Raw genomic sequence first — 16,928 nt, 5'->3', positions numbered from 1 at the left:
AATAATAATAACAATAACAATAACAATAATAATAATAATAATAATAATAATAATAATAATAATAATAATAATAAGTATTACATACGTATAGTAGTAGATCTAAGTAGTGGTGTTTGAATCAAACATAAATTGAAAATATCCCTAATTATCTCCTGATAAAAGATTATTGTTAAATTTAAACTGAAAATTAGTTTCGCTGTGAATATTTTTTTATAACATTTATTTATGGCAGAAGAATTGTAACTTTCTTTAGGTTCTTTTTTAGTTAGCCATTATAAATTTTTGTTCCTTTATTTTTACTTTATTTTAAAAAATTTATATTTATCCAAATCAATACCCTAATTAGTTAGTTTTTTGAATTTGAATCTAAATGAAATTTGAGTTGGAATGAAATTCTACTTCTTAGCTTCTCCTATATATACTTCTACAGTGATATAGTATAATGCTAAACTTTTTTTTTTTTTTTTTAATTAAATATATGTCACGATCCGAACTAGAGCCTGGTCGTGACGGACATCCCGAACCATGAGGGGCCGGAACGTCCCTCTCTATCTGGTAAGCATGCAAACATTCATATAAATAAAGAAGATGTGGAAACATAATCTGCTACGGAAAGATGGTCAATTCTGAATTCAGCATAAGTATGAAAATTGAAAATCAACTACATCTAATAACATCTGACTCAGTCTGTGAAATCTCAACTATAAGAAAATTTGACAACTGTCTGAAACTGGGACAAGGCCCCCAGTAGACCAAAACAGAAATAAATGACATTGGGACAAGGCCCCCAGTAGACCAAAACAGAAATAAATGACATAATCTGAAAAATAATCTGAAAAGACAGGCCTTCTGAATAGAGAAGGCTCACCAACTAGACATTGCAACTCTGTCTGATAAATACTACTGCTTCTCTGGACCCCTAGACTGAGCCTCAGAACCTGGAGGGAGGAGGGGGGGTCAATACAGATGTACTGATACGCAAAGTATTCCAACATAAAGCTTTTCTATAAATAAAATAGTTGGAGAGAAATTTGTCAAATACTATTCATGAAATAGTTCTAAAACACATAGGCATTTTCTGAAAATCACAAATCATTCTTGTCAATGTAATGTCTGATCTTTGTATAAATTCTGAGTTAGGTGACACTCTCCTACAATTCTGATATTCCACGAGCGGTATGGAATCTGCCATTGACTCGGCGGGGAAGCCTCCAACCCGAGTGTGCCGCAAGGGTTGGAGTTTCTGATTCTGATACGCCATGCGGCACTAGGCCAGCATAATATAATATACCCGGATTGACAAATCACAGTTTTGGGCAATGAGTTGTCTGAACTCATGTCTTCTTTGGGGAACCATCTAAGCTCTCTTTATGCCTATTTTTATCCTGTTCTGAATCATGCATTTTCTAGTTTCAACATCTGAAAAGTCTGATTTCAAACATGCATTTTTTTCTGTTCTGAAATTATCATGGCATAATCTGAATTGGTGTCGTCACACCAAGACTCGCAAGTCCTATTTCTGAGCCATATGCATTAAGCATGATCTTTCATTTAAAACATAGTTCAGACCACCCAAACATGCAAGCAGTATAAGAGATTTCATGCTCCGAAAGCATAAGTCAAAGCTATGCAAGAACTCTTCAAACATAAGGTGGTCATATGCTTTTGGCAAAAATCTATGCACTCTTTCATTATATGTATTTTCAACATTTTTTCAATACAAGCAATCCTCTCTTTGGAATTCAAGATTCATAATCAAATCATTCATAAATTAAGACACTTCGTAACATGCTTTTCAAGATACATTTCAAAACCATCTATGTCATATGATAAGTAAGGAAAAATCATAACAAGAGAGGGATTTTCACATGAATCATGCTCTCAATTCAATCATCAACATTAAACATGTACATATATACATATCTCAATTCAAATAAATTTGGGAAAGGCCTAAAGACCAAAACAATACCATCAAAACTTCTAAAACATGAATTTATTCACAAATTCAAAACTCTTTTCTTAAAAACATGATTTCTATGCCCATGAGATTTTAGGAAAACCTCGCGTACCTTAATCTTGAAAAATAATAGGTAATTCTCGAATTGGGGATTCCAAATCTTCAATCGCTTTTGAAAACTCACGGTTGAATCTTGAGTTATTTGGAATTCTTGTTTGAAACCCTAGAAAGCATTCTTGGTGAATTTTGGTGAAAGTGTATGTATTTAGGTGTATTTGGGATTAAATTCTGTGTTTGGATGGGTTTGGGGCCATGGAAAATGTCTAGTTTGACCTTAAAATTTAAAATACGGGACTGAAATGTCATAAAAAGCTTCACCGTGATGCGCTGGAAATCGTGGTGAGCTACTGGAATTGACAATTGTCAATTTAAGGCTCATCGCGACGCGGTGGTCAGTCAATCAGAAATACTGACACTAAAAATGCTCAAACTTCTTCACCGAGTGTCTGTTTTAGGCGAATTTGGTATAGATGGAAAGCTAATTCGAAGATCTTTCATTTGATATATAGTAGGCCACCTAGTTCATTATATACAAGGAGCTATGGTCGATTGAAGTTGACTCAAGTTTCGACGCTCACTAAAACTCGAACGATAGGAAAGCTTTCAACTTGACCCTGAGTTAGGGGACCTTTATGATCTCAATTCATGCTCAAATAGGTTACCACACTACATACTTGATTAACATGGAAAATTTGCATAGGATTTATGGCTTTTGGATCATCTACGCATAGAAATGATGGTTTTCATTCTAGCTCGAAACACGGGGCGTTACAGTATCTCCCCCTTGGGATCATTCATCCCCGAATGATGGGTAGGAATGTTGAAGCTTAAAGGTATGGAATAACGTAGACCTGATGTGTCTTCTAAGAAAGGATATAACTAATTTGAAACATTTAAACTTCTATCATGAAACTAAATTCTGAGCTGACTTGACTTCACTTACTTCAAGGGGCTGATTCATGCTGAGAGTTTAAGATTCCCTTGAAGTGTTCATAATCAAATCATAAACATTGATTGAGAATTGATAACTTATGCAAGTATAAATCATGAGTCAACATATCTAAGATCGCACCAGTTTACTGTACTGCCTGAGCTAAAATACTTGGAAACATTTGAAATTATGCTCTGCATTCTTATGAACCGAGTCATGACTAAGTAGCTGAATCTGAAACATGATGCTTTGACTGAAATGAATTCGCAACTTACATAGATAAAATAGATTATCTCTTGGGATGGTCATACACTTGAGACTTCGGATAGTAGGACTGGGTGAAAAGGTGGAAACCCACAGTAACTTGTCTATCCGACTGTTCAAATGAATTACTGGCCATACAGACTGAATTATGCTGGATCCTCATACTTAACTGGAGTATCTCATTCAATACTCTTTCTAAAGAAGTCATAGCAGCGTTAGGGAGCAAAGAATCTTGGGCACTAGTTACACAAGACATCCTACTAAGGAATCATAATAATGACACTACTCTATAGCATGGAATATAGATATATAACTTATAAACTAGGATAAAACTACCAGGCCTTAGGCAATGCACTTCTTACTTTCAAGCTGAGCGCACTTCTCGAATACTCCCTTAACTATATTATTTCCTTTAAATACCATACTCGTTGATTCAAATTGTAATCCTCAAATGGACATTGATAAATTTTTCTACTAATGCCTAAAGTAACGTAAGTCCTCTCACCATGATCAAGCCTAACTTCAAATCACAAAATACAACATGCCACACCACGATAATGGTCCAAACCATATGATTCAATCTTCTATACCCTTTTTAGAGATCACACCCTGAACATAACGTTCCTTACTACTTCAATGACTAACTCTGATCTCTTACTATGAATTCACTAGCGCATATTGCGTTCCTCCACTTAAATCTCAACACATCATTCCAGTCTATCTTTATAACCATATATAAACTCCAAGGCAAACACCCATAAGGACATACTTCACATATTCTCTAATCCACTATCAACATAACTCCTACGCGCTACCCCAAGAACATACACACACAAATTTCCACTAACCATCATATCTATCAAAAACTTGGCCCCAGATCTTACTTCACACTTATGGCCTTATCCAAAATAAGCATACTATGATCTTTCATTGACAAGAAACATTTACTCATCACCATCATCTTCACATATGGAAGAGTCACTAATAGCTTAGAACATAAGACCTTAAAATATGAGAGGATATTATACAAGACTTGACACTTAACTGAGGCCGAAGGAATAGAAAATCAACATCAGGGATTCATCAAAGTGATCTGAATTGGGGTATATATGACTATAAGCTGAATATCGTCAATCATAAAGAGTATACATGAATTATGGGAACTAAGCACACTATAAAGAGTGAGTACATGAGTCATAAGCTGCATGACCTCAATTTGAAGTTCATAACATATGGAATGTGATTCCGACTACCGAATGAACTGGAAACGTAAAGCATGAGTAAGTATTGGGATAACTAAAAAATACTGAGATAAGAATAGGTTGAGCCTCACTCTCACTTCCTGATGTTCTATATCATACTGACATCACTACTAGAATCTGAGAGCCTGTCTTGGTCACTTGTTCTATCATCTTCCCCTTAGCTTTAAGCCATCATCTTAAGTTCGAGATACCCCTTACTAGACTCTAAACTAAACTACACTCACTACACTTTGGGTTCTGGAATATGACGATACACGTAATTAATAGAACTTAACCCGAATAACTACACCTGGAAGTGGAAAACCCACTGCTAATACCACCTTCTGAGACACACTCTATCATTCTATAGACCCAATAGTCATCATATAATACTTGAACACTTACTAACTTCGAATCTTCATGAGTATTCCCATAGTTGGAATGCACACCCTATAGCGCTTCAACTCTTATTTCTTTCAGTTCAACCTTCAAAAAATCAACTTAGACTATAACACTTAACATGGATATCACCAAGCCTTTGATGAACCATACTACTTTCATCATAGCATATCAATATCGCGACGCCAACTTATATCTCTCTACCATGAAAATTCAAAATCATATCAAAAGGCTCAACACTATCAATCAGAACTCCTTAACTTAGCTATTTAGAACACCATATACCATCTAGCAACTCAATGGTACTACTAGCCACACACAACATGTAATAGCCTTAGAAAAATTACCGCAACCTCATATCACCTTGGGCATACCTCTACATCATACATACAACATCATACTTCATTACGAATCAAACAAACTTAGGCTCTAGCATACACTGTTCAAGCCTATTTGATCACTTCCATAAAACTAGTATCATTAACTAAGAAATCATCACATCCACCTTCATGGCCATCAATTGTTTAAACATAATGTCTAGTGCTAAATATAATTTACAACCCAACCTTACACATAATTCTCACAAAACATTCATCCTTAATCTTAATCCACTATTCTCACATCCACATCCTACATTAAATTCAAGCCAATAGTCTAGCATCAATCATCTACCATCAATGAAGAAGGCAACATATTATACTAGTTCATCAAATTGGGACATTCTACCCAAATACCTTAAAAAAAATCTACTACATAATTTCTCACAAGTAGTACTAGTTTACAACTACCAACGAAAAAGAGGTCAAGGGGGGTAAAGTCACATAATAGACATGGTCAACCTTAATCTTATATCATAACCCCATACAATCTTATCTACTTATACGGTTTTCTCACATCACACCTACTTACCCAAGCGTACATTTAGACTACTTTCAAATTCCACAAATAGCCATGAGTCTATAATCCTAACTTACTTGCTAATCTAGCCATTTTCATACTTCAAGCAAACAATAATCCACCTTGACTAATAACTCCTTCTTTACCTTCTACTAAACTAACACACAAGGACGTATCACTTCATTACCAACTCAATCTCATGCAAAAAGATTCGGCTATACATATATTCAATAAACTGCCCTTACCATCTTTCTTGCCATTTCGCCCCTAAATCCCTAGTTCCAACCAATACAAGAATAACAAGATGAACAACAAGTTACTAGTGAATCGAAATAGGCCTCTCACGGCTTTATTAGACTTTGATTTTTGTATTTTGAACAAGAAAATGAAATGAATCACAAAGAAACTATGCAAGTGAATCGAAAGAGCCCCACACGGCTTCACTAGACTTTGATTTTTCAAAAACACCATGATAACAAGATTACATATTACAAGAGATAGAAAATTGACACACAATATTCAATGATCTAAGAATACACATCTTATCTATATAAATAAAAATTTGAGTCCAACACTTCTCTCACAGATTACCATATAATCCACACATGCTACTAGCTACCACATTAGTCTATCACTATAAAAGGGGTAAATCATCCTCAAGCATCGGTTATTCAACTAAAATATTTATCTACACAAAAATCATCCTCACTCTGATTTCTAACCTTGTGACTTCATATCACCAACTTCTTGGTCTAATATCACTACCAATAGGTCATGACACCGACACTTAACTTATACTACTACTCGGGTGGAAATATAGTTCCAACATTCTACTACACATCGTTCTCTTTTAAGCATAACATTTGCAATATAAATTCTGGAAAAAAAAATGGAATACTCTTAATACCATAGGACGAAAAGTATGATTTCATCAGAATCAAAGTTCACACTAAAATCAATACACTCTGAGGCACTAACAGACTCTTCTCAATTCCTTGCACAAATTTTAAACTCTTATGTGGCTCAACCAGAAAGGACCATGCCATTTAGACTGTAAACTTCTATACTTGAATCACCCCAATAATAAGACATATCTGGGCACATCAAAGTAAGGAAAGAATTGGGATAACTTTACTTTCGTATGAGCGACACCATAGCACGAATTAAAGTATGGAAGAGGAACATTCTGGCTCAATAGCATGAACTAGAACATGAAGAAAGGAATATATTCCTAAACACCTAGTAGCCTCCTGCTTATAAGTGTGACGCGCTTCACACCCATAAATAAGACTTTACCCAATGCGATTTTGCAGACACCCTAAGACCATGAACCGTGCTTTGATACCAAATTTGTCATGACTCAAACTAGGGTCTGGCTGTGACGGACATCCCGAACCATGAGGGCCTGAAACGTCCCTGTCTATCTGGTAAGCATGCACACATTTATATAAATAAAAAAGATGCAGAAACATAATCTGCTATGGAATCATGGTCAATTCTGAATTTAGCATAAGTATGAAAATTAAAAATCAACTACATCTAATAACATCTGACTCAGTCTGCGAAATCTCTACTAAAAGAAAATCTGACAACTGTCTGAACCTGGGACTAGGCCCCCAGTAGACCAAAATAGAAATAAATGACTTAATCTGAAAAGACAGGCCTTCTGAAATAGAGAAGGCTTACCAACTGGACACTGCAACTCTATCTGATAAATACTATTGCTTCTTTGGACCCCTAGACTGAGCCTCAGAACCTGGAGGAAGGAGGGGGGTCAATACAGATGTACTGGTACGCAAAGTATTCCAAAATAAAGCTTTTATATAAATAAAACATTTGGAGAGCAATTTGTCAAATACCATTCATGAAATAGTTCTAAAACACATGGGCACTTTCTGAAAATCAAAAATCATTCTTGTCAGTGCAATGTCTGATCTTTGTATAAAATTCTGAGTTAGGTGGCACTCCCCTACAATTCTGATATTCCACGGGCGGTATGGAATCCGCCATTGACTCGGCGGGGAAGCCCCCAACCAGAGTGTGCTGCAAGGGTTAGAGATTCTGATTCTGATACGCCACATAGAACTAGGCCATCGTAATATAATATACCCGGATCGGCAAATCACAGTTTTGGGTAATGAGTTGTCTGAACTCATGCCTACTTTGGAGAACCACCTAAGCTCTCTCTATGCCCATTTTTATCTTGTTCTGAATTATGCATTTTCTAGTTTCAAACATGCATTCTATTCTGTTCTGAAATTATCATGGCATAATCTGAACTGGTGTCGTCACACCAAGACTTGCAAGTTCTATTTCTAAGCCATATGCATTAAGCATGATCTTTCATTTAAAACATAGTTCAGACCATCCAAACATGCAAGAAGTATAAGAGATTTCATGCTCTGAAAGCATAAGTCAAAGCTATGCAAGAACTCTTCAAACATAAGGTGGTCATATGCTTTTGGCAAAATCCATGCACTCTTTCATTATATGTATTTTCAGCATTTTGTCAATACAAACAACCCTCTCTTTGGAATTCAAGATTCATAATCAAGTCATTCATAAATTAAGACACTTCGTAACATGCTTTTCAAGATACATTTCAAAACAATCTATGTCATATGATAAGTAAGGAAAAATCATAATAAGAGAGGGATTTTCACATGAATCATGCTCTCAATTCAATCATCAACATTAAACATATACATATATCAATTCAAATAAATTTGGTAAAGGCCTAAAGACTAAAACAATACCATCAAAACTTCTAAAACATGAATTTATTCACAAATCCGAAAATCTTTTCTTAAAAACATGATTTCTATGCTCATGAGATTTTAGGAAAACCCTGCGTACCTTAACCTCGAAAGATAATAGGTAATTCTCAAAGCTTGTGGATTGGGTATTCCAAATCTTCAATCGTTTTTGAAAACTCACGGTTGAATCTTGAGAGCGTTCTTGATGAATTTTGGTGAAAGTGTATGTATTTAGGTATATTTGGGATTAAATCCTGTGTTTGGTTGGATTTGAGGCCATGAGAAATGTCTAGTTTGACCTTGAAATTTAAAATTCGGGAATGGAACACCATAAAAAGCTTCACCGCAATGCGCTGGAAATCGCGGTGAGCTACTGGAATTGACAATTGTCAATTTAAGGCTCATCGCGATGCGGTGACCAGTCAATCAGAAATGCTGACACTAAAAATGCTCAAATAGGTTACCATACTACATACTTGATTAACATGGAAAATTTGCATAGGATTTATGGCTTTTGGATCATCTACGCATAGAAATGACGGTTTTCATTCTAGCCCGAAACACGGGGCGTTACAATATATATTAATTATTAATAGTCATTAGCTTTATTCATAAATTTGTCCTCTGCATTTTTCGTATTCTTTACTTTTTAGATTTTTTAATTTTAACATTCTCACTTTTTATATGTAGATGAATTATGATGGTATTACACGTCAATCTATTTTTCTAGCTTGAATTCAAGTAAGTAATATTTCTATTATGATTTCGTTCATTTGATTTTTTGCTAAAAACAAATACAAAGAAATAAGTTAGTATTAATTATCCTCATCATTTTTTCACTAATTTTTTTATTATTTTGGTGTTTTAGTTCTCATGACTTTAATATGGTGTATTTGTTTTTGCTACTTATTTTTTCTTAAGAATTTTTTTTATTTTACTCATAAATTTAAGTTTCAGAAATTTCTCAATGATAGCGCTCACACCATGAATAATAGTGATATTCCTTTGGTGTAAAATTACTTGATATTTTTATTTTTCGTACAAATCCTAAGGAGAAATTAATAAGGAGTGTAAATTGACTAATATGTCCTTATTTAATCTTTGATTCGATGAATCTTCTTCAATTAATATGGTTATAGTTAAAAAAAAATCACAAACATGCCAAAGACAAATGTTTTAGCAAACATGTCAAATAATTTGAGATGAAAGGAGTACTTCTTAATTGAATTTGGGAATGTAAAAAGTATTATGCTTATTTTTTAATTATTAATTTATTTATTTGCTTTATACAGAAAGAGATTAGATGTTTGAAAAATAAAAGTATTAGATTTTGAACTAAGCATTTTCTTTTAAAATTATGTCAGGAAAAGTATGTGAGCAGAAAGATAACCCTTTTTGTTATAAAATAATAAAAAACAAAGAAGAAGAGTAGAGAGAATAGAGAGAGTAATTCTTATTTCTTCTCTTGAGGGATGAGAGATCATAAGATTGTCAATACAATGAACAAAACCCCTCTATTTATAGGAAAAATTTACTCCTAGTCTGAGTAAAAGACGGATGCTTCAAATCCTAATAGATATCAAAGTAGATCTTGATAGACATTCACTATAATGTAAATACATTTATAACACTCCCCCTTGAATGTCTAATTGGTAGATAATGTGCCTCGTTAAAATCTTACTAGAAAAAATCTAGTGGAAAAAAAATCTAGTGAAGAAAAAAGAGTACATATCTCTAACAATACGCATATAGGCTGCCTCATTAAAAACCTTACAAGGAAAACCCGGTGGGACAAAACCTTGAAATGAAAAAAGAGTACAACGCATATTTTCTCCCCCTAATGAGGACATCCTAGAACTTTTGCATCCCGATCTTGTGTACCATCTTCTTAAAAGTTGTAATTGGAGAAGACTTGGTGAATAAATCAGTCACATTGTCAGTTGAACGAATCTGTTGCACGTTAATATCATCATTCTTTTGTAGCTCATGTATGTAGAAAAGCTTTGGCAAAATGTGCTTCGTCCTATCTCCATTTATGAATCCTTCCTTAAGATGTGCTTTGTATGCTGAATTATCTCTATATAAAATTGTGGGTAAATTGTCATATTTCACACTACATTTTTCTCGAATGAGATGTATCATGGACCTCAACCATTCATATTCTCGGCTTGCTTCATGAATAGCTATTATCTCAGTATGATTCGATGAAGTGGCTACGATAGACTGCTTTGTATATCTCCAAGCTATGACAGTATCCCCATATGTGAACACATTGTATGTTTGAGACCGAGATTTATGCGGGTTAGATGAGTACCCAACATCGGCATGACCAGTAAGATCGGGACTGGAATCTTTAGAATAAAATAAACTCATGTATCTTATCCCATTTCGATGTCTCCTAGTAGGAGTAAAAATATACCTCGCTAACAAATTGAGCGAAAGGTTATATTGGGTCTTGTAGTTTTTTACAAGATATATGAGTGAACCAATTGTACTAAGATATGACTCTTCATAACCAATCCAAATTAGTATATTTCTCATTTTAGCAAATAATCTTATTGCTTTTGAAAACTCTCCAAGAGTTTCAATAATTTTCAAGCTATAAGCTTATACAATATAAGGATTATCAATAAGTTTCCTAGAAACTTTTATATTTTGAATCCTTAAAGAAGTTTTCATACAAATTTTGTCAAGTCACAATATTCAACATTTTATGTGTGACATCTTCAAGTGTCTGTACTGCAAATCAAATAATTTTCACTTACCAAGATGCACCCTTTTATATCACTTGATAAATGTTTCTATGTTAGCATGCTTAAATAAACGTAGAATTCAGATCCTCGTAATCTTTCACAATATTACGCCAATATTGTGTCAAAGATATTGATGATATATCATTTTGTATCGGTTCACAATGTGACATAGCATTTTGAGATCTCATCACTTCATTATTTTCAGGTACATAAACCTCTCATAAGGTTTCATGAAGTGTTATGTCATAGGCTCTTCAAGCACATATTACCTTCTTATTATGATTATTTGCTCCTTATTTTTCAAGGACTATTTCATTTGGAACCAATTAGTCTACCACGCTCCACGCATGCATAGACTCTATCCTTTAGGAACACAAAATAAGAGCACTTGCGCTTAATATGAGATGCTTTCGGCATTTAACTTGAATTATCTTTTGGATGAGGATCTGGTGATAATTACTAACATATTTCATAGCGCTTATAATTTCTCCCTTATGTTAGAAAAACTAACATACATCCTCTACTTCTCTGAGGAATTCATCTTTGTGCATTATGGTATATTCATTAATCGTATACCACACATCAAAATTATTAGATGAAATAATTGGTTCCCGACCTTAAACCAATTGAGAGGGAAGAAATAATCATAATTTATTGGTCTAATGCATACAAGTTTTATTGTATGCAACATATCATATTTTAGACCAACCATGAAGTTTTGTTCTCATTAGCGATGGTTTAGCTATTTATCGAATGCATTCAATGCCAAACCATCATCATCAAGATAACTTTCTTGATTGCACAATTTGAAAATTATGTTCTTAACTCAATTTTATTGAGCAAGCAACTTTATGAATGTCAAACTGCAGGTTGACAATGAATGTACATGTGATTATCTTATTGATGCATCTTTTCAACATATCACATGATAGGTGAACGGGCCCTTTTTCACCTTTTATAATTTTCAGATTTTAAGGGATCCAATCCCAAAAATTGTTGGTCCAATCAACTTCTCATGAGAATAAGAAACATTAAAGTTCATGAAGAATTTTTGAATTCTTCAATATATGTTCAATAGTCAGTATACACATCTTTGAGATGTCGGAATCGTTCATGTCAATTTATGAACTTTTATTCTAGCAAACTCCAAGTTTACCATGGCATGTACCTTTTTCTTTAGTAAATCTCAGATTTATTATTTCAAGAATAAATTTTAGATTTACTACTTTAGAAGTAAATTTCAAAGAAGAAGAAGAAGAAGAAGAAGGAGGAGAAGGAGAAGGAGAAGGAGAAGGAGGAGGAGGAGAGGGAGGGGGAGGAGGGGGAGGAGGAGAAGGAGAAGGAGAAGGAGAGGGAGGAGGAGGAGAGGGGGGGGAGGAGGAGGAGGTGAAGGAGGGAGAGGAGGAGGAGGAGAAGAAGAAGGAGAAGGAGAAGAAGAAGAAGAAGAAGAAGAAGAAGAAGAAGGAGAAGACGAAGAAGAAGGAAAAGAAGGAGAAGAAGAAGAAGGAGGAAAAGAAGGAGAAGAAGAAGAAGGAGAAGGAGGGGGAGGAGGAGGAGGAGCAGAAGAAGGAGAAAAAGAAAGAGGAGAAGAAGAAGAAGAAGAAGAAGAAGAAGAAAAATCATCATCATAATAATAATAACTAATAGTAGTTATAGTAGTATAGTAATAGAAGCAATAGTAGTAAAATGTAGTTGTAGTAGTATAGTGATACAAGCAATAGTAGTAAAAGGTAGGGAAAAAGGAAGACTATCAAAAGATAATTAAGACTAATAGATTATTAAATTCAAATTAAAAAATATATTAAATAAAATTACATGTCAGGAATAGTTAGTTATCACATTAGAGAGTTTTAATTAGACTCTTGTCAAGTTTTGAATTGAAAGATTATGTATTTGAATTTGAAATACATTATTCTTTTAATAAAAAAAATTATTATCTTAAAAATAGAAACTCATAATTGAAGAGTTCTAATAGGTATTTGCTATTTCAAACTTATCTCTTTAAAATTTAAATGTTATAAAATATATTTAAATATAATTTATTTACATATTAATGAAAGATGAAAATTTTATTAAAATATTATTATTATTATTGTTATTATTAATAATAATAATATCAAAAGATAATTGAGACTAATAAATTATTGATTTTAAATTTAAAAAATCACAAAATTAAATTACATGCTAGAAATAGTTAGTTATTACATAAGAGAGTTCTAATTGAACTTTTAAAAAGTTTTGAATTGAAAGATTAAGTATTGAATTTGAAATGCATTATCCTTTTAATAAAAAAATCATTATCTTAAAAATAGGAACCCAGAATTGAAGAATTCTAATAGATATTTGTTATCTCAAACTTATCTCTTTAAAATTTAAATGCTATAAAATATATTTAAATATAATTTATTTACATATTAATGAAAGATGAAATTTTATTAAAATATTATTATTATTATTATTATTAATAATAATAATATCAAAAGATAATTAAGATTAATAAATTATTAATTTTAAATTTAAAAATTTATAAAATTAAATTACATACTAGAAATAGTTAGTTATCACATTAGATAGTTCTTATTGAACTCTTATCAAGTTTTAACAAAAAGTTTTTTATTATCTTAAAAATAGAAAATTTGTTATTTTAAATTTATCTCAATGAAACTAAGAATTCATAATTAAAGAGTCATAAATAAACTCTAACTATATCATAATCATAATAATAAATAATATATACATCAATTAAGTAGAAGTAATAATAATATTACACACGTGTAGGGATGGCAATGGGGCGGTGTAAGTTTTAAGCTATGCGGGGCGGGTTTTAATCTACGCTGGGTGGGTTAAAGTCAATTTTTTTAAATGGTGTAGTGCGGTGCGGGTATATGCGGGTTTTAATTAAAAAAAATTGGAATTAAAAATATTAGATGTTATATATACTTAAACTGAAAATAATATGATACTTAAATCTTTTTAAGGTAATATGATTTAATGTGTTGGAATTAAAAATATTATTTTAATATTATCCGTGCATCATACGGGTACGTATACTAGTATATATATAAAAGCAAAATATAAGCAAGACAAGATGTCACGTGTCAAGCTATTAAAATAACCATGTGGCAATTTTTAATACAATATTAAAAAACATTTTCAGACAAAGTTAAAAATACCGTAATAAAAAAATTGAATTGAAAAATTAAGTATTTGAATTTGAAAAAAGATTTTCATTATCTTAAAAATAGAAACTAATAATTAAAGAGCTCTAATAGATATATACTATTTCAAACTTATCTCTTATAAAATTTAAATATTATTAAATATATTTAAATATAATTTATTTACATATTAGGGAATCTATAGCTATAATAATAATTAGTTGTAGTAGTGTTGACAATTGTAGTAATAGTACGTACATAGTATGTATAATAATAATAATATTAATTATTATAATAATAATAATAATAATAAAAAATGGCAATAGTAGTACATACGTAAATGGTAAATAATATGATTTGATTCCAAATAATTTTTTAATTTAAATATAATATTAGAAGATAAAAATGCATTATATTTAAAAAAAATTAAAGATAATGAAAAAGTTGTCTTCTTTCAACAAATTGAAATATTATTTGAATTTGAATGAAAGTTGAAATGGAATGAAATTCTACTTCTTAAATGATTTCAAATAATTCTTTTAATTCTAATATAATATTAGAATATAAATATGCATTGTATTTAAAAAATTAAAGAATTATTTTTAGTTGTATTAGGAAATCTATATGTATAATAATACTTAGTTGTAGTAGTGTTGGCAATTGTAGAAACAGTACGTACATAATAATAATAATAATAATAATAATAATAATAATAATCATCATCATCATAATAATAATCATAATAATAATAATAATAAAACAAAAATAACAATAGTAGTACATACGTAAATGGTAAATAATATGATTTGATTTCAAATAATTTTTTAATTTAAATATAATAGTAGAAGATAAATATGCAATATATTTAAAAAATTAAAAATAATGAAGAACTTATTTCTTTCAACAAATTGAAATATTATTTGAATTTGAATGAAAGTTGAAATGGAATGTTATCTCATCTCTTGGTATTTATCCTAATCTAATTTGAATTTGAATTTAAAATTAAGTTATTCCAACTCTTTATCTTTATCTCAACGGCAATTCAAAAATTATTTCACCACTATAAATACACCGATACACAGTTTCCAATACACAGGAAAGTTTTATATGTTTTACAATTGATGATGATCTAGGGTTTCAGATGAACTTTTCTTTTGATTTATTGATTGAACTCTTTTTTTTTTTCAATTGATGTTGTTAATTTTTTTTGTTTATTTTGATAACCACCTTATCAAGTTTTCTCAGTTAATGGCTACTGCTCAAGTTTTCTCAGTTAATGGCTACTGCTCTAGGCTACTGCAAATCGTTTGAATTAGCTTTCATGCGTGTGAATATGTTTTTTCTTTTGAATTAGCTTCCTGCACTTTCACGTTTTTCACTTTTCACATTTTTCACTGTTTATATTTTTTTTTTGTTTAAACATTTTTATTTATTATATATAGATTAGTGATAACCGTATTGCAGGCTATTTTTTTTTTACTATATCCATCTCTGAATTCAAGTAAGTAAATATTTATTTTGATGTTGAATTTTTGTTTTAGAAATAATGAAATCGAAATAAAGTTCTATCTTCTTAACCTCTCTTATATATATTGCTATATTGATATATAATTTTACGTTTATTTTTCCCTTGTTTTAAGGTTGAATTCAAAGAAAAAAAGTTGTAAAAGGATGAATACGAGATGAGAGAAGAGGAGTTTTGCACATGTCTTAATATTTCTATTTTTGCAAGAAATTAATCTACTCAATGTGTGGTGTGTTTTCACTTTTTATAGGCTATTCTTTGATAATTAGTTAAGGAAAAGGATAATGAGAATGTTGTAAACCAAATGAAAAAACATATAATGATGAAAATTTATTGATATTTACATTTTTTAACTCTGCAATTATAGGAAAATTCACGTTTAGAAAACATTTGAAGAACAATAATTATAACAACAGAACCAAATAGAATATAATTTTAAGAATATTGCTACGTGCATCTGAATATAAATGGCACTATTATCTGAAGTGTTATGGAAAAGTATATAAGAAAGCATTTCGTTTCAATCATTTGAATTTAATTGGCACGTCTTCTGATTTTTTGTATAATAGCATGGATGCATTGTTTATATATATCATATATACAATTGTTATTGTGAAGAAATCCCATTTTTGGAAAGTTACGTAAATATTAGCAAATAAGAAAAATATTATAAATTAAATTACATAATATATATATATATATATAAAGCAGATGACGAAGCACAACAATTAGTCAAGTTGTAAAATATCATTAAGCCACGTGACAATTCTTAGGACAAGATTTATAATATTGTAATACAACAACAACAACAACAACAAACCCAGTGTATTCCCACCTAGTGGGGTCTGGGGGGGGTAAGATGTGCGCAGTCCATACCTCTACCTCTGATGAAGTATTTATAATATTGTAATAAACATTTTAAATAAAAAAAAAAAAAACTACATATTAAAAATAGTAACTATCACATTAAAGATCTCTAATGCCACC

The sequence above is a fragment of the Capsicum annuum genome, chromosome 3 (genome assembly GCF_002878395.1).
Source record: "Capsicum annuum cultivar UCD-10X-F1 chromosome 3, UCD10Xv1.1, whole genome shotgun sequence".
Classification (NCBI taxonomy): Eukaryota; Viridiplantae; Streptophyta; class Magnoliopsida; order Solanales; family Solanaceae; genus Capsicum; species Capsicum annuum.
The sequence above is the reverse complement of the archived record's forward strand: the minus strand, read 5'-3'. Positions refer to the sequence as shown.